Genomic DNA, 14,078 nt, shown 5'->3' on the forward strand with positions numbered 1-14,078 from the left:
ATTTGCTTTCATCCAAATTCTCTCCCATCTCAAGGACAGATTTTTGGTCTACTTTCTGTCTTCCACAGAAGTCTCTGGGCTGACTGGGGTACATGCGTTATCACATTTGAAAGAAAGCCAAGCCTGCCCTGGAATCAGGCAGTGGTTGTTTGTGTTTGGGGAAGAGAAAGCTCGCCAAGCATACCCCACCTCCCTGCTATGCTGCCAGATTCTCCCCAGAGGCACCTAGTGCCTAGTGCCTTGAGCAGTAGGGTTGTTACAGAAGTGAGGTCCCCTCTACAATACGCCACAGTGTGTGTCTATGTGTGTGATGTCTCTTACATTCAATTCTAGGTCTAGAATCACATGTATATTAGTAGAACAAAGAACTGTAGCATGTAATGCATTCTATGACTGTTGGTTGAAACATTCTCTGTCAGTTACCCGGGACTGGAGATGGATGAGGTGTTTGCCAATAAACCTACCTAGTTCACCTCTCACTGTTAGTGAATTGTTTTATAATTCCACAGCATGTACATCTTTATTCCAAGTAACAAAGCAGCCTCTTCCCAAACAAACATTGGCTGAGCAAATAGGTTTTACCTCTGACACTAATGGCAACATTTTCAGCTTTGTCAATGCTTTTTGGAATGTGTCCGTTATTAACAAAATCAATTACAAGGTGGTAATTTTGAGTGCACATGCAGTTGGCTATTTTGGAATGGTATTAAATTCATGTCAAAATGGCTAACCTGTGATGGGCAGGTGGAGCATGTAGTGAGGATGCTGAAGAGCTAGGTAGACTTTATTTTTCAGAAATAAAGTTGGGAGAGGAAAGATAAGCAAGAGAGCACAGACAAAACAACAAGGTTTGACACACTTTAGGCCCTCCTGCACTGCAATGCATGATTTCAGCAGTGGAAGAATACATGTCATCCAGTCAGATCTCTGGGAAAGTGAAGTGCTCCTGAGCAGGATAAGCACAAGAATAGGGAAGGAAGCCGTTTAGTCAGTAGCAGGGTGGTAAGATAGATAAGAAAGCCACCGAGTTATGAGTAAGGGGCTGACCCAATGCTCACGCTTGGTAATGTATTGTTCACAAAAGTTCTTTACCAACACACTCCCAAAGACAGTCTGTAGGAAAGAACAAAAAATAATCACTAGTCTCCCAATCAATTTAACTTAATTGCCCTTTCAATCAGAAATACATATGGTAATTTGTGTAGTTTAATGTATCTACAGCTATGTACTATATTTCACATTTCATGGCTTTCCAATTCCTACCGGGTTGGTAATTCTAGAAATCTAATTGCCTAGGATAAGCATTGAAATATGCATGCTCTGCAATGGAGTATTTGCATTCATGTGATAGGGGGTTGTGATCTTAGTCAGAACCCCAGGACTTTGTGGTATGGGCTGTTAAGGTTTGCACCAAACAAAAGCATAACTTGCAGCCTAAAACCCCTTTGTGGTGGTTTTGAGGTATACAGAAAAAGTTCATGTCACACAAATACTTCTCTGCCTGTGGTATATCATGCAGGAGCCTCCACCAAGTCACAGTCTGTGTGACCTGTCAGAGTCTCCAACAGCAAAGCGTCTTGGAAAAGGAGGATGTCAGATAGAGACTGCAGATTTCAGTTTGAAGATTGCCTCTCTCTTGCACCACACAACATGTTTTTCAGCACTGAACAGGGCAGAAGAAGGTGTGGGTGCCCACAGGAGACATGGGAGCAGGAGGGCAGAAGAGTCTCAGGAGGGCATGTGAGTGGTAGTCAAAGAAGTGGCACAGGAGGCAGAGGTCAGCAAAGATGTCACAGGACAAAGGGGGTGAGTGGGACAGGAGAGAGGGAGGCAGGTCACAGGAGACTTTGGAAAACGGGAAGAGAGAAGCAGGGGGAGATACGGAGCTATGATGACATGATGGTAGGGGATTCTGGTGCAGTCTTAGGTGATACAATGCAGTGCGGTGAGTTTGAAGAGATGAGGTGCAAGGGCCAGCAGGGGCCCCAGGAGGGAGAATGCTGTGTAAGGAGGGGCACAATAGGACATGTGCAAATGGATGGCATTTACATCTCTTAACAATTGAGCAGACCTTAAGCTGTTTTCACAGGGGGGGATACCTGTGCATTTCCAAGTGGTCTTGAAAGGCAGGCAACATAGACTTTTAACACTTATGCTGCCGAATGGTCTGCTGCTCACTTTCATATTTTTGACCCTGTGGAAGTGCAGAGCCAAGAATAAAGTACCAGTGAGTTTTTTTTTAATTCAAACAAAAAAACTATTGTGCAGGCACTTTTGTAAAAATCACAGGATACTTACCAAAGAGACAGTTTTGCAACTTGTATTCCAAATTGCAAATTTCTGGCGGGGGTTGCTTGATGATATTCTATATCTTCTGTGATGTAAACAGGACGTACCAGGTTAGCAGGGTTGGTGGGGTGTCCACCTCATTTTATGGAACAGTAGTTTGTGCTTAACTAGGTCATTTGACCTAGATAATAAAAGTAAGGTTGGGACCTGAACCTGGGTTCTTTAGCTATCAGTAAAGTCTGTGTCTAGGGAGTGTCATTCTAGTGGCAGTGAGGCCGCATGCACTCCAGCAACCCCACAGACATAGGTAACACCCAATCTACATATTTACAGAACATATGTTAAATATTTAATTACTCATGGGAGACAGGCTTGCAGCATTGAGCAGACCGCTGCACTGATCAGCAACACCCATGTCAAAGATGTGTTGCCCTAGAAAAAAAAAACAACAAAACAAAAGACAAGAGACGTTTGGCAAAACAGAAACAGTTGGTTTAATTAAACACTACGACTGGGAGAACAGTTACAGAAACAGGGTCTGAAGATTGAAAGTACAATCAATCTGAGCTGTGTTTTATACATTCTCTGGGCATCATAAAACAATTTCCGCATTTCTTTTTAGGTAAAGTATGTAGGCCATTGTCTTGGAGTCTAACATAAGGTCACTGACAACAAAGGCAGAGGGCCAGGACCTTGCATGGACACAAAGAGGGCCAGTGGGTAACGTGTTCAGATGTCCGTCATGGGGCACATGATAGTTGCTTATTATTGTGTGTGCCATGTTCTGATTGTCTGAGTGTTCCAAAGTTTATGGGGTCAAACCCCTTGTACCATTGTGATGTTGCTGCTCCTATCTATGGGATTGATCTGAGTTTCCTGTTCACAAATTCATCTGCTGGTTACATGCCACCCCACCTGTGCCCTTTCAATCAGTATATTTAAGCCTAGGTATCAGAGTCTGTCTGACCATGAATTATTGAGTGAGGGTTGATGGCAAGTTCATGACAGGTGAACTCAATAATAATGATGCAATTTCACTTTTATATGTGAACGTATCATTTTTACAAATGGACTTTTTCAATATTAATATTCCTCCCTCTAGTTGAACTACACCATCTAACCCATACTTCATGACAGTCACATTATTAGAGGCTTGTTGTTCTTCAGTTTTGACTATTACTTCATCCCTATTTACTTGCATTCTACCCAGTTTGAGGACTGCATTTTCATAGCAGGAAACCCCCACTTGGAAGAAACCACACAAAAACAAAAATAATACAAAAATGGGCAACAATGATGTGCACAGAGCCGGTCAGCCACCAGAGGGTCCAGGAGAACCAGTTAATGAACCACTCCTGCTCAGGGGCACCGCCCTCCTCACACTTGTGTCTGTAAATAGTGCAGTGCTTGGATAGCAAGAATCAGGGTCCTGTTGTCCATGTCAAGATGCACCGATCTTGGAACACACCCCTCCCTATACTGCGGTTATTAAGTCAAACACATATCAATGTTGCATCACCATGAGGCCCATGGCTCTCAGTTCTTCCTTGATTGAATGAAAGCTGACCTCAGTGTTGTTCATCATCTTGAGCATTTCCCACCTGGTTATTTGAAACCAACGGGCGTTCCCTTTCGACTGCACAGTGAAGAGGGGTATGGACCCTCCAACTGATATTTGTGCATCAGAGAACAGTCTAACTTCTTCTGGAATGTCTTTTTACTGAGCCCAGACAAAATAATCAGCAGTTCTTTTTTTCTAGAGACTGATACAACAGAGTGGTCTTCTGCTTTAGCAGGTGTTGGCACAACTCTGACAGATCTTGGGGTATGACCAGGTTTGGGGTGTGTACGGTGATGAAGGAGCAGATGCCACGATATCCGGGGATGAGCTGAGTGTAGGCAAACTTGCTGAATTGCTGGTAAGTACCCATCATTGTGGAGGTGCCCCATTACATGTCCAGAATGTGCAGGATTGTGCCACAGTTTTCATTTGTTCCCTATTGGAATTGTTCCTTTAGCTCTTAAACACAAGGAATACAGGGCAAGTTTTCGTACAATTAGGGGTTGCCCATTCCCTTCTAACCACATATATATCCACCTCAGTAACCCATATTTCCTAATATGGGATATCTATGCTGTTATTCACCCCTCCCCTATGAGACTCATTTACCTTTGTATCATCGAGGCGAAGGGCCCTAAACTGGGGCCGATTTGTTATTAAAGAAGACAGTCCCAGATATTTTAAAGGCTACCCTGGGACCACAGATGGAAGCTGGAGTGGACGTGTTCATGAAACTGCTTTCGCTGTTTTTGCTACCTCTTTTCTGGAAAGTCTCGGGCCAAACAGCATCCTTCCTTATGGTGCCCTTCCTGCGCATCCTAGCTAGATCAGTTTGGAAATTGCTCAGCTCAGTAGAAAGGTGCTGTGGGATAAGTCTTGTATCAGGGCACATTCGCTACTACTGCATGGGGCTCTACTCTGTTTGGTTGTCTCTTGGCCCTAATCTTGGCCCTAATCCTAGATAGGAGTTGTTAGAGAAGGCATTTTGCTTTTTCAGGGGCTACCTCTTGGGACAAGTAAAGCCTGGCTGCGCCTACTGCATGCTGTATCAGCGAACAGATTTAACATGACCTGGCTGATGCCCTGGAACCCATGGTGGCCATGTGCTGCTACCATGTGTTGTGAAAGAGGGTGCTTTGTAGCATGTGTAAAATACTGGTGTTGGGTTTGGTGAAATAATAATTGACATGGGAGATGTCCCAATGCAAGCACTGTGACAATTTCTGGATGGACTCCAGTTGACTAGGCAGTTCTTTGGCAATGAATGCACCCATAGTAAACAGAGGGTAAGCAAGTGAGCAACAATACATAACTTATTGAGCATTGCAGATCTGAGGATGAATCCAGGGAAGATGTCTGTAGTCCTCTGGTGATGAGGGTTTCTTAGTTTTGATGGTTTGAGACAAAAAAGTTTATAGTGCAGTTCGCAGTTCTTGATCCTGTTGGGATTGTTGATGTGGTTGCTAAAAAAAAGTGATGGTCCAATGTAATGTTGGTGCACTTGGAGGCTTAATTGCAGACCTATTGGATAGGTGTGGTTTGTTATTTTAGAAAACTTTGCATTCTTGCATGTGTTGTTGTCAATCATTTCTTAGGGGTTCCTGAGCCTTTCTTTGGGAGAGTATTTCTTACACACTTAATTTGTGCAATTTTAGTGAGGCACCCAAAGGTGGCCCTGCTCGGAGTATCTGTTTTGAAAAAGTGGGTTATTGTTAATGAAAGCATTTATTTTTATGGGTTGTTGGGCCTCTCACCTCTCTGTGAGTGACTGGGTGTACAGTGGTAGAGCATTTTTTATGAGGTGATCTTGTGAACAAGTGGGTGATTTCACTTATTACACAGAGCTCTGTGGGAGTCATCAGTCCTCCAGTATCCTAATGTGTGCATGGGGTGCCATTGGTGCAGGCACTGTCTTTCGACCTGAATGTGCATGGGATGATGTATAAAGAGGAGGCATGCCGCAACTGAACATTATTTGGTGATTGCAACGTGCCCTGAGGTCACATGTGTATCCCTCTAGCCCCAGAATCTGGTGTGCAACGTGACCCTACCTAATGGTGCCAGGTGTCTTGACTACACCCTTTTTCTTGAGACTTCATTTGGGCTAGCTTTGGTCTTCTTTTTATTGGTTTTTGGATGCTTCCCTTGATCTTCACATGATCTGTTATCTCAATGGTCATAACCAATAACCAGAGGTGGTTGGAGAGTTGTCCTGCAGCCCCCAAGTGACTCTGATATTGCATTGTCCAAGATTGGGATTATAGCTTCCTTCAAACAGTATGTATAAGGTCTTGTGTGTTGGCTGATTGCCAGGCCTGATATGATGGTGAGCATATATCTGTGTTCTATTCTCGCTCAGAGCTGTGATGCATCTTTTCAGGCTTTCTTTTCAGTTCTTTGCAATAGTAACGTTCTCTACTGTTTGGCTGCTGCCAACCTCCCTGGTTTTCATTGTTGAAATCCTCTGGGGTTTTGAGGTGGAGCTCCCTTCAGAACTATTTCCATTTGCACACTAACTGCAAATGTGGCCCCCTCAAGGCCGGTCTTTTTCAATTTGTTTTGGACCAACTTAGCAATGTCTCTCTGAGATTGCTCCTGCCTTTCTCGGTTCTTTTCTTATTTCTTTTCTTGATAGTATAATATGTGAGCGTGGATCTTCTCTCAGGGTTTAGTGACTAGCCTTGCTATGCTGTCCAATCTGCTTTGTATTTCAGTAGGCAGCCCTTTTTGAGGACTTTGTAAAAGAATGCAACCTGAGGGCCCATATCGGTCCATGGCTGTCCTGTCTCTTCTCCCCATCGTTGCCTCATCCTATCCACAAAATCATTTATGGTCTCCCCAGTCTTCATAGTTTCTGCCATTAACCCTCCTACATCTGGGCAGTCAGGGAACATTTCCCTCAGGGCCGTCCATATATGGTGCCTGCATGAATTGAATGTGGCTTGTCATGCTTGGTGCTTGTCAGTGTGATTGCTGGTAAGCGAGCTCTGGCAAACACAGTGCTATACTGCTCTCCAATAAGACTACTTAGCATAGTTTTGAGCTCCCCTATCACTAGTTTTATTCCCGCTGTGTCCTTCTCAGAACATGAAATCAATTTCCCTGCCCCAATCAACAATGTTGACAATATGGTCCTTAGCTCTTCTGTTTCCATCTGAGCCCATGGCAAATACATGGCCCCTGAAGTGCCCTTCTGCAGTAGCAGGTATATTTTGGCTTTGGGTTGCTCCACTGGTTTTTCCCTAACATGGCGTTCCTATCTTCTTAGACAATCTTGCATGTAGGGGAATTTCCATTTGGGATCTCCCCCGTGCCGGATGCAGTTTTCGCAACAGCCATGTCCTCTGGTTCTAAGGATCTCTTCTCTGGCCAGTGTCTATCGTACTGGTCTCTTCCCTCAGTCCAGTGGGCCAGCAGATGAGAAAATGGCCATGCAAAGATCTCGCCTTCCTCTCGGCCACTATGTCTCCTGGGGTTAGTTTGTCTGTCCTGCTCATTCAGGAGGAGAGGGGAATATCTTTGTCACTGCTCCCCTTGTGCGCAGGCAAAGGTGTCATCTCTCCATCCTTAGTTTGTGCTTTTCCTCTAAATTCCACCTAGGTTGCCTCATTCGATCTAAACTATGAAGTGTTCTTTTTTTCAGGAGTTGCCTTCAAACTTGTTTTCTGTTGTTTCTTTGGCTACATGAGCAAACCCTGTAGCTTCCCCCTTGTCATTGGATACTGGAGGATCGGGATCCCCTTTCCTCACTCCTGCTACATGTGTCACTGTCCAGAACCACTATGAATCTCCCTGACACTTGGGAATGTTCACCCAACCCCATTGGAATGCATGTTCTCCATGCTGCTGGGATTCAATGGTCTGAATGCTATGGATGGGGGGTCAAACTTTGGGGAGCTCTAGTGCTGGTCTGGAGTTGAGCTGGGATTGCCTGGGCCTGCTAGCCTATGAGACTGTCATGCCTGACTTAGCAGTTTATTGTTTGGTAGGTGTGTGTTAGACCTGACAGCCTACAGTGGTCACCCCCAATGTTTCGCCTGCTTCCTTCCAGTTTTTTCAGACCATGTTTTTGCTGGTTTTAGGACACTGCACACTTTACCACTGAGGTCCAGTGCTAAAGTGCATGGTAAACCAGGGTAATGTTGGTTCCTACACAATTGCCATATTTAATTTACCTGTAAGCCCCTAGTAAAGTGCACTACATGTGCCCAGGGTCCGTAAATTAAATGCTACTAGTGGGCCTGCAGTATTGATTGTGCCACCCACATAACTAGCCTCTTAACCATGCCTCAGGCCTGCCATTGCAAGGTCTGTGCATGCTGTTTTACTGCCACTTCGACTTTGCATTTAAAACTACTTGCCAAACCTTAAAGTGACATTTTTCTCCATTTACGTCACCCCTAAGGTAGGCCCTAGGTAAACCCATAGGGCAGGGTGCTATGTAGGTAAAAGGCAGGACATGTACTTATGTGTTTTACATGTCCTGGTAGTGAACAACTCCTAAATTTGTTTTCCATTACTGTGAGGACTGCTTCTCTCACAGACTAGCATTAGAAAAGCCCTCATATACTTTTGAGTGGTAGATTCCGACGTGAAAGGAGTAGCCCTGTCATGTTTAGTATTGCTAGAATGGTAAGCCTGCTTAATGGTGAAGTTGGATTTAATATTACTATTTTAGAAATGCCACTTTTGGAAAGTGGGCATTTCTCTGCACCTACTGCCGTCTGTGCTTTACAGCCCTGTCTCCAATCCACTACTGATCTGTGCTGGTTGACAGCTCCCCATGTGCATGCCACCCCAAAAACGATAAACACAGAACATCTGGCCCTTGTTACGAGTTTGGGAGGAGGCTAAGGCTGCCCGCCAAATTCGAGCATCCGGAAGACCGTCAGTTTGGTATTCCGCTCGCTGGCCCTGTAATGAGTTTCCCGCTGGGGCAGTGGGTGGACATTTCTGCCCGCAGGCCCAGTGGGAACCTACCCACAACATTGATGTTGGCTCGTAATAGAGCTGGCAGCAATGTTGCGGTGCGTCGAGTGCGACAGCACTTGTCGCACTTTTCACTGCCTGTAAATCAGGCAGTAAAAAGCGTGACGGGGCTGCCCCATGTGGGCCACTGCACTGCCCATGTCAAGTGCATAGGAAATGCAGAGGCCCCCATGGGGCCCCCAGCACCCTGTCTCCACCAGCCTTTACATGGAAGTGGAACCGCCATGCAAATGTTGGTGGACATGGGGTTCGTAATCTGCAGGGCAGCACTGCTAGCAGCGCTGCCCTGGTAGATTCAGACCGCCAGCACCGCCACCAGCCAGACCGCCAGCACTGCCAGGCCGTCGGCCAGCGCAAATGTGCTGGTGCTGGTGGTCCGACCGTGGCGCTTTCGCCATGGTCGTAATGTTGAGGCTGGACCTCCAGATTTGTAATGAGGGCCTCAGTCACATCTGCATTCATATGCATGCCTGGGTCTCCCTGAGCAGGAAGGGTAGATGGCCTCTCTCTTACACTTCAAAGGCCGATGGTCTGCCCCCACACAAATGACTAATAACCCCCTACAGAGATCCTTGCAGGCAGGACTGGGCTGAAAGGGGACCTTGTGCACTTCAAACCCCCTCTGTGAAGTTTCCCCCACTTCAAAGGCATTTTTGGGTATTTAAACTGGGCCTCTGACCCCACCAAGTCAGACACTTCTGGATCTACCCCTGCGCTCTGTCAGAGAAACTACCTGGCTGCCCAAAGGACTCCTCTGGACTGCTTTGCTGAGAAGGACTGCTGCCCTGCTTGTTGCCCTGCTGTCCTACTGTCTCCTGAACTTGCTGGAATTACTCTGTCGTCACTAAAGAAAATGCTCCCCAAGGGCTTTAATTGAGCATGCCTCCTGTTCTGAAGTCTCAGGGCCAAAGAAAGACTTCACCAGCTAGCTTTTGACTAGTTTTCCAACTTCAGTGATGCCAGCACCGATGCCGCAGCAGCTCCTGCCCCATGGACCTCGCTGTATCTAACGACTGTGGCCTGCAGTGCAAGTCCGTTGTTGCCTCGACACCGCTGACACCACGCAGTGTCACGTGACACTGCGAAGTTGACTCATCATGTCTTGACTGACCAGATTCATCGACCCCACTGGGTCACATGGAACCGACGCCTCGCCCCAACGCCGCACCAGCTCTTCCTGCAATGGGATGGAACCGACGCCTTTAGTGGGATTTATTCTTTTTTCTAAACCTACGTGGTGTATATTTGTGGTGTTTTCACTGTGTTACTGTTTCAGTTATTGCACAGATACTTTACACATTGCCTTCTAAGTTAAGCCTGCCTGCTCTGTGCCAAGCCACCAGAGGGTGAGCACAGGATGACTTGGGTTGTGTTGTGACTTACCCTGCTAGGATGGTGGTCCCTACTTCGACAAGGGTGTATACCTCTGCCAACTAGAGACAGGGACCCTCTGGCTCTCTTGACCATCGGATTGGCATAACCTAATGCGGGGATAGCAGGCATTGGATAGAGCACCGATATTCCTCCATAAGGTGGGGGAGGTGCGGACACCTTGCTTGCTGACTGTGGGATAGGAATATTGGTCTGAGCCTCCTCGAAGATGGCCCATATTTCTAATAGTGCTTCTCTCCTGTCCTTCTTTTGCTCTATGTATTTGATTTGTGTATGTGTCCTCATGTGTTCAACTATGTTACTGTCAAAGGGTCTCTTCTTTGGTCAGGGAAATGCGTGTGTTTTAGTGTGCGTATGTGTTGCGTTTTTTAGCCTTTATGGGGAACCTGGTTTGCATGTGTTTTAGTGGTGACTCCTTGCTATGTTGGGCAGTTTTGGGGGGACAAATACACCTCTAGCTTTTCTAGGGAACCTTAAGTTCTACTCTGGTCATGAGGAAATACATATAAATGTATATATATATATATATATATGTTTATATATATATATATATATACATTTAAAAAAAATCAACTATAATAAAGAAAAACTCTCAGAGAAAAAATGATGACATTGTCGAAAATACCTTAGTCTGCTCCTAGTACATGCTATCCTGTGTCCAGGAGATGCTCTGCGCGGTACACAGGACTAAGTGAGCCTGACAGTCTGTCAACATTGACTATGGGACAAAGATAATAACAATTAATGTGGAGAAAACTCAACAACCACAAGTCCTTCTTGACCAAACACAGGCTATACCTAATCTCCCAGATCCAAATATTGTCCCTAACGTCCAAATCACAACCTATATCACACCCAAGGGTCAGGCATATCATCTGTGTGATGCCCAGCAGTTGTAACAAACAACACGCCTCACTTCTTTCAGATAACAACAGTGTTAAAAGACCATAGTACTGAGAAAACACTTTTTAGATTAAAAAATAAGATTGAGGCACCTGGCGCTATTTCACACCCAGGGCCCATACATACCATCTGTTTTAGGCTCAGTGGTCCAAGCATTGAGGCTTCAACCCTGTATCACACCTAGAGGACAAGTGTACCATCTGTGTGACACCCAGTGGACACCTAGCGGACAAGAGAACAGCACCTCTCACTTCTTTCAGATACCAACAGTGTTAAGAAACCAGTGGCACTGAGAAAATCCTTTAAAACTAAAAAATTAGATTGAGGTGCTGGTCCTATGTCACATCTAGGGCCCATGCATACCATCTGGGTTACGCCCAGCAATCCAAGAGGCAAATAACATTCGCCTTTCCTAGCGTGGTATCGAGAAAATGTGACCTACACAAGAATGCCTCTGATGCTGCCTTGCAACTACTCATTATGGACACATAAAATACATAAAATGCCAGATTTCTGTCAGTGACAGGCACTCAAGTTAAATTTTTGTGCTTCTTCCTAGTTTTCTATATGCCAAATGCTGGTACAAAGGCTCTGATGTAGTTTCCTACCCTCTGACTGCAGTTTCAGGATGGACCTCTGCCTCGTAAATTCAGCAAAACTTCTGTTCAATTGTGGCGTCCGGTGACCTTCATTGTTGCACAAATGTGAATCCGTCTGTGTGGGATCTCCTTGCTTCGGCTGCAATCAGCTTCTATCTCGATCGCCAAATATTGCTTGAATGTAAATTACCTGGAAAAAACAAAAGACAAGAGGCATTTGGCAAAACAGGAACAGTTGGTTTAATTAAACACTAGGGCCCAGAGAACAGTTACAGAAATGGGGTCTGATGACTGTCTCAAAATACAATCGATCTGAGCAGTGTTTGATACATTCTCTGGGCATCATAAAACAATTTCAGCATTCCTTTTTAAGTAAAGAATGTGGGCCTTTGTCTTGGAGTCATAAATAAGGTCCCCGACAATAAATTCAGGAAGGCCTCGACCTTGGGTGGACAAATGAGGGCCAGTGGGTAAGGTGTCCAGATGTCCGGCATGAGGGGCATCTGATCACTGTATGCTGTTGTGTGTGTCGTGTTCTGATTGGCTGAGCGTTCCTGACTTCATGTGGCATCTGATGTTATGGTGTTTTGGGAACAAGTGCACCCCTCCTTCCATGTGTGCTTTATTGGGGCCAGTCTCCTTGAAACCTTGTGGTGTTGCTGTACCTATCTGTGGGATTAATCTTAGTTTCCTATTTGTGCATTTGTCTTTCGGCTTTGTGCCACCCCACCTGTGACCTGTCAATCAGTAACCTCAGGCCTAGATCTCAGAGCCTGCTTGACCATGTATTTCTGAGCCAGGGTTGATTGGGAGGTCATGATGCATGAAATTGATAATAGTGATGCAATTTCGTTTTTATATATGAACGTATCGTTGTGCACATCAACATCTTTTTCAATATTAACAGATGCATAGCTACCCAATTTCAGAATCAAGACCATAATTTACTTATTTTCATTTTTTCTTTCAGTGAATCCCTGAATGGTCTTGACATGCATGCCAACTCTTGATTGCGTTTGGATGCTCTTGGCGCATCCACACGTTTACATTGTATTTCCTTGCTTGTTACCTATATCCTTAAAATGGCACACTGAAGTAATAAGCTTGGCAAGCTGTACTGAACAGAAATTCCTGGCCTCACAAACATACGTCTCCTCTAATCAAAACATTTTCCAATACCCCTTCCAGGTAACAAATGCCACAACATGACAGATCAAAAGCGACTACAGAGAAAACAACATTTCCTGACAAGCAAACACGCTGGCAGACACTCAAGCTGATTGCTGCAGAGAATCCAATTGCCCATTGATATTATGGAGGCGTGCTGTGGAATGAATCAGTCCCATAGAAATGAATGGATTGTCAAGAGGCATTTCCATGGATGGAGCTGTGCAATTATTCTGGCAACACTGACAAGAAAGAATTGAAGAATGCTAACAATGTGGGTCAAATGAGGAGGCTTTCCAGCCCAACCTCGGTCATTTTCTACATTGTACATACCTATGAGTCATGCTGACCTTTGAAGAGGTCATTCAGAAAATCAATGCCGGCAGTTTAAGGCAGCGCGGGGCTTGCTATTCATTGCAGCTTCAGTGTGAATCAGTGGCCATTGAATAACACCGCACGAGAGAAGAACCTTGTGATCATTTTGTAGTTCCTTTTCTCTACAGTTCACAATCCCATTAATGCTCCCCGCTGCCTCTTTTATCACAGGCTGTCCGATTGACACAGCAGTAATGCAAATAACGCGCAGACCTGACAGTTTGACGAGGTGGCCCACGGTCATATATCAGAATGTGAACACAACACACCCACCATAATAAAATATTGTGTCGAAGGAGAGTTATTATTCTCAGGATGCTGCAGGGACATATATCCCAAGGCCTGGAGCAGTAAGGCTTTATTCCATGACATTTGTGAGCACAATGACTTTCTCCTTTATGCATTTGTTTGCCTTCTTTGCTGGCTGTGGAAGCAAAGTACAACGCTGCAGGCAAAACATTATTCTATATTGAATTGCTTATTCGAATATTGAATTTATTATTGCGAAGACCCATCAAATTTGAAAATAGCTTTTTTTTAATGAACTGTAGCAACTGGAAAACGTTCCTGAGACGACAATGCAATAGATACAATGCTACTGAATTCATCAATACAAAAATAGACTGGAGCTGAATTGCTGCATTACTTTCAGAGCAGTAACTAACAAATCCCTAGCCTGCTCGGCTCAAAAATAACAATCCGAGGAAGCCAACGTAACATAAAGAACCATGACATCACCGGGCCCTGAAAAGGGCTTGAATCAACATATGCAAAAAAACAATACAAACTGGGATTCCTGTCTT

Source organism: Pleurodeles waltl, chromosome 4_2, assembly GCF_031143425.1.
Source record: "Pleurodeles waltl isolate 20211129_DDA chromosome 4_2, aPleWal1.hap1.20221129, whole genome shotgun sequence".
Taxonomy (NCBI): domain Eukaryota; kingdom Metazoa; phylum Chordata; class Amphibia; order Caudata; family Salamandridae; genus Pleurodeles; species Pleurodeles waltl.